This window comes from Volvox carteri (assembly GCF_000143455.1).
Source record: "Volvox carteri f. nagariensis unplaced genomic scaffold VOLCAscaffold_89, whole genome shotgun sequence".
Classification (NCBI taxonomy): Eukaryota; Viridiplantae; Chlorophyta; class Chlorophyceae; order Chlamydomonadales; family Volvocaceae; genus Volvox; species Volvox carteri.
Window position 1 is genome coordinate 98,327 of NW_003307632.1, and position 5,865 is coordinate 104,191.

The window sequence follows — 5,865 nt, forward strand, 5'->3', positions numbered from 1 at the left end:
CTCCCAGCTATTATGTTCATTGGAATACCGGTCCATTTGACGAGGTACTCGTGCACCAGCCCCTTACGGCGTCTTCCTAGGCGGCGGGCACGATAATCCAGTATGCGCTCGACCGAGTAAAGTGGATCGCTCTTCAGCCACTGAACCGGCGGCGGTCCTGCAGGACTAGAAAGTGCAGAAGAACTGTCGCGAACAGTTGAAGAATCCAACGCATCCGCTGGCGCCTTGTAAGGCCGCAACAACGTTACGTGGAAAGTGGGGTGGATGCGCATATCAGACGGTAGGACAAGCTCGGCCGCTGCTTTGCCAACCATGCGCTTCACAGGGTAAGGACCCACCCACCGCGGCAATAATTTACGAGGTCCGACGGCTAACTGCCGCAGATTTTTCGTACTTAAAAGCACTAAGTCGCCTTCCTTGAAGGTAACTTCGGCTCTGCCGCGGTTGTAATAGTTAGTCGTACGGTCTATGGCTTTTTCCAGACACTGCTTCGCTTCTGCAATACGAGCAACGTACGACTTAATAAAGGATTTGGCTGCCGGGACCGGAACATCAAGTTCACGTGAGACGGGAGTAGCTGGGTGGAACCCGTAATTTAAGAAGAAAGGAGATTGTCCCGTAGAGCGATTGACAGCGTTGTTCATCGCGAATTCTGCAGCCGAAAGATAGGTGTCCCAAACACGAGGGTTGTTGCCAGCGTAAGTTCGCAGCATATCACCCAAAGTGCGATTCATTCGCTCAGTCTGACCGTCAGTTTGTGGATGGTAGGCAGTAGAAAGGCTTACTCGGAAATTAGCCAAAGTGCCAAGGGCTCCCCAAAACTTGGCACCAAACTGAGGTCCTCTATCAGAAATAATCTGTTTGGGAACACCATGCAGACGCACCACGTTATCAAAGAACAGTCGAGCGGTTTGCTCCGCGGTAACTGTCGTGGTGGTCGGTACCAAATGTACCATCTTGGTCAAGCGGTCAACAATGACGAGGACAGCGTCATATCCCCCCTCGGAAAGAGGAAGTGCGACGACATAGTCAAGCGACACACTCTCCCAAGGCGAGTCTGGAATCGGCAAGGGCTGAAGTAGGCCCGATTGCTTACCAGACATTGGCTTCTGCCGTTGGCAAACGTCACACTGCTCAACAAAGGAAGCAGCATCACGAGCCATCCGTGGCCACCAGAAGTTGCGACGTAGCAACTCAATAAGGCGAGTAGAACCCACATGACCGGAAAGTGTATCCTGATGCACACGGGAAAGGATATCACGGCGAAGCAAATCATCATTAGGGACAACCGTTTGACGTCGATCACCATCAGTGCGAACCCAGAGACCCTGGACACGGGTCAATTGCTCGACGTTATTGGGATCGTTGAACCAAGGGTCGGTTTTGTATCCGTCCACGATTCGTTTGGCAAAAGCAGAAATCGTCAAATCGGCAGCCACAGACTGACGTCGAGTCACAACCGACAGGACGACAGAGTGCAAGGAAGGATGGCGACTCAAAGCATCAGCAACGTTAACAGAACCAGACACATGTTCCCAAGTGAAGTTAAAACGCTGCATATATTCTAACCACCGCGCCTGGCGGCGGTTAAGAGTCGGAACACCCTGCAGGAAGGTTAGAGGCTTGTGGTCGGTTTTGACAACGAACGGGCGTCCCTCAAGATAGCAGCGCCATTCGCGCAGGGCGTGAACAACGGCTAGTAGCTCTTGTTCACCCGTGGTGTAGCCGCGTTCGGCAGCAGAAAATTTCTTGCTGGAAAACGCGACAGGACGACCGTTCTGAAGCAAAACTGCCCCCGTACCGTGCAGCGAGGCGTCGGAAATAAGCTCAACACGGAAAGGCTGAGAGTAATCGGGAAAACGCAGCACTATATCGTCCGCAACAGCACGTTTTATAGCCTCAAAAGACGCCTGACATTCAGCAGTCCAAACGTCAGCGGAAGAAAACGCTCCCTTGCGCGTAAGACTCGTCAACGGCGCGGCGAGAGACGAGTAATTGGCTATAAACTTGCGGAAGTAATTGGTAAGCCCTAGGAACTTTCGCAGCTCCAGCAATGACGTCGGGACAGGCCAGTCACGCACCGCAGCAGTCTTCTTAGGGTCCATGCGAACCCTGTCAACGGAAACCACATGACCCAGATACTCAACTTCGGACTTCGCCCAGTGGCACTTGGACTGCTTGGCGTAAAGCTGTTCCCGCCGCAAAACGTCGAGCACCAAACGGAGATGTTGGAGGTGCTCTTCCTTCGTTTTGGAATAGACGAGGATATCGTCCAGGTAGCACACGACAAACTTATCGATGTACGGCCTGAACATACGGTCAATTACGGCTTGAAAAGTAGCAGGAGCGTTAACAAGGCCGAAGCTCAAAACCGTGTACTCAAAGTGACCGAAAGGGGTGCGGAAAGCGGTTTTAGGAATGTCAGACTCAGCAATGCGAATCTGGTTATATCCCTGCTGCAGATCTATAGAGCTAAAGTAAGCAGACCCGCGAAGCTTATCGAGCAAATCGTCTACACACGGAAGAGGGTACCGATTCTTAGTGGTCATGGAATTCAACCCACGGTAGTCTATGCACATGCGTAGGGAACCGTCCTTCTTACCCACAAACAAGATCGGGGCAGAGAAGGGAGACGTACTCGGGCGAATCGATTCGCATGATATCATGCCTTTAGCAAGCAGCTCAGTAACCTGCCGTTTGACCTCATCAAGCTCAAGAGGGCTAAGTCGGTACATAGGGCGTGCGACGGGTTGGGCGTCAGGCACCAACGGAATTGTGTGATCCACCGGACGGACTGGAGGAATACCCGGAATTTCCCGGAAGACATCAGCGTATTCCTCAAGCAGTGCGGAAACTTCAGGGTCCTGAGTGGGAGGAATCACAGAAGTGGCGTTAAGGCTAACCGAAGGACGAACCAGTAAAGCATGTGCCCCTTTGCGAATAAGGCGCATAGCAGCCTTACGACCAATAGACTCAGGGGTGGCGTGCGCACACATAGCCGCAGCCGAGCCAGAGCCTTTGCCTTCGGTTCGGCCGATTTCTTCTGCCGACCTTCCTCGGGTTAGTTTACCGACTCCTGTTTTGCAGCTAGATGCCAAGCTTGATGCGAAGCAGACTGCTGCCCGCGTCAAGGCGTTTATTCGTGACGCGTCTTTGTTTTTCGAAATCGTGCCCTGGGGTAGGGACCATCGTTCTTGCTGCCTGTTTTTGTCGCAAGCGCTCCGTGGCGCTGCAAAAACGTGGTATGATGAGTGGTCCCTATCGCAGCGCGAACTCACTGCTCAGCTTGTTCTGGATAACCTGCGTACGCGTTTCGCTCCTCAAGTTATCTCTGTAGAACAAGAAGCACGACGTAGGCTCTCTGAAAAATCTTTTGCGATGCGTGCTAGTGAAAGTGTACCAGCTTACCTTTCGCGTCTTGAGGCCGTCTTCCAAGACATACCCACGATCACTCCTAGTGAGCGTATGTTTTGGTTTTTCGAAGGCCTTTCTTCTTCCCTGCAGCCCCATTGCGCCACAGACGTCTATGGAAAGCCGTTTCCCTCTTACGACGCCCTGGTACAGCATGCCTTGGGCCAGGAAGTGCGCGCCCTGTCTGAACGAAAAGTTCGCTCTGCTCTTCGTTCTAATTCTGCTGTTTTGCAGGATTATGAGGAAGATGGGCCTCCAGTCAAGCGGGCGCGCGTGGGCCCCGGTCCTCGTCTCGCTGCAGCTGTTGCTGGGGCCCCTAGGCAGACCGGACGCGGAAGCGGTCCTGGGCGTAATAGTCATGGGGGTAGAACAGGTTCGCGTGGCGGGCGCGGGGATAGGGGTCGCGGCACTGGCCGTCCCAGTGCACCCGCTGGCGGAGAATCCGCCACTCCGTTGGCGAAAGCTTGCGAGTTGACCAAGTGGGTCAACCAGTTCGGCCGTAGGTTGACGCACGGGGAGGTGGGAATTCTCTGACAGCGCGCGGGCGGTAAGGCCGTCTGTTTTTGTTGTGAGGTGGTTAGTCCCGACCACCTCTACGACAACTGTCCCGCTCTCAAAAGGTTGCGTGAAGCGGGGCTGTGCTAGGAATTTGCTCAGGGCGGTATTGAGGGATATTACCCTGAGCTTCCTTTTGCGGGGATTCGTTCTTTGGTCCGCGCGGTTAGACCCGCTGCGTTGGCAGAGTTTGAGAGTGCCGTTGGACGCCGTTTTTCTTTTGACGCCGTTGCTGTCAAACCGGGCTTTGACTCGGAATGTAACATAACGGTTCCTCGTGGTCGCTCTCTCTGCTCGGTCGATGTTGGTGGTCATACTGTGCTTTTTGTCCCTGCATCCCTCACTCAATTGCGCGTTTCGCTTCGGCACTACCTTGCATGCAAGCACCGCCGTCCTGACACCGCGGCCGGCATTTTGCTACCTTCGCATATCGCTCGGCGGGCTTCGACGTTGCTAGCAGGTATGCACCGAGTGCTTACGTTTCCTGCGAAGTCCATCCTTTTCAACGGCCTTTCGCTTGAGGGTAAAACAGTAGAGCTTCCTGGTATTCCGTACCCTGCTGAGTTGTGGTACGATGCACCTTCACCTTGCCTCTCTGTTGCCCGGGAGCCCTTTGCTTCCTCTCTTTGCGCAGTTGCCTCCGGTTCTGTGGACACACGAGTTGCTTTGCCTCTGGTGTCTCTGCGGACTGGTGGCCAAACGTTTTCGGCATTGGTGGACACAGGCGCTACTCACGACTTTATTAGTGAGTCCCTTGTCCAACGGCTACACCTCCCGGTCCGCTCTTCGGACTGGTCCCATGTTTCGCTCGCTGACGGAGGTAGGCAAGCAATCGTGGGTCAGGTGTCGTTTCGCGTGGCAGTCGGGTCTTTGTACCTAACCGTCTCGCCATACGTTTTGCCGTCCTTGACTGATGCTGCTCCTTTTATTCTGGGGTCTGATACTTTGCGTAAGCACTCTGCATCCCTGGATTTTCAGAACAATATTTTGCGTTTGTCAAAGGGTACTGTTCGGTACTCGATTCCTTGGCGCGCGTCTTCTAAGGATTCAGGTGACAGTGGTGCTGCCTCGTCGGCGCCCCTTGTTAATTTTGCGGCTGCGGCCATGTGTGCTCGATACCACTTGTTGTATCCACCTCCACTGTTTAGGTGGTAGTGAAAACTACCGATTAGTGAATGAGAAGAGGCTAAATGCCTCTGCGTTAGGACGACCCGTACAGAAGTCTGTACGGTCCGAAGATATAGTCGTCAACGCGAATTATCACCAATCGGTGCAATCGTAACCCAAGTGGGTCTACCAGTGACAAGTGTCACGATTATAGCAAGAGCGCTATAATCCAGTATCACGCGTGATGAAGACAGGCAAGTGCCCGCTTAAAGGTGGGCCAGCGCCCAATTAAAGATAGGCAAGTGCCCAATGGTTAACCAAGTAAGAGCGAAGATATTGCCCAGCGGCAAAGTGCCAGAGAATTGGGGAAAGATCCGAGGGTTAATATGCAGGTGTGCCACAACACTCCGCAGCCAACACCACCTGACACGTAAAACAGTTCGTCTGCCTCGCCACTGGATGGCGTTAAATGCCAGCGTTGCACGGCTCTCTAGCCGTCCGACGACACGCCCGCACGGCTGGGTGCATCCCTTGCACTTCTGGGTTCGACTCCCACACGGGTGTACTACGAGTATACGCACGCTCCGTCGCCGTAGCTCATATGTTATGAGCGGAGGCCTATCCCGAGTTCGCTGTCCGGTTGTCCGGAGCGTTTTGGAAATTCCGGGTCGGGAGCGTGCCGTACGCGCTTATGACAGCGCCATAAAGAACGGAAGGTCGCCGGTCGCCGTAGCTCATATGTTATGAGCGGAGGCCTATCGCGAGTATACGCACGCTCCGTCGCCGTAGCTC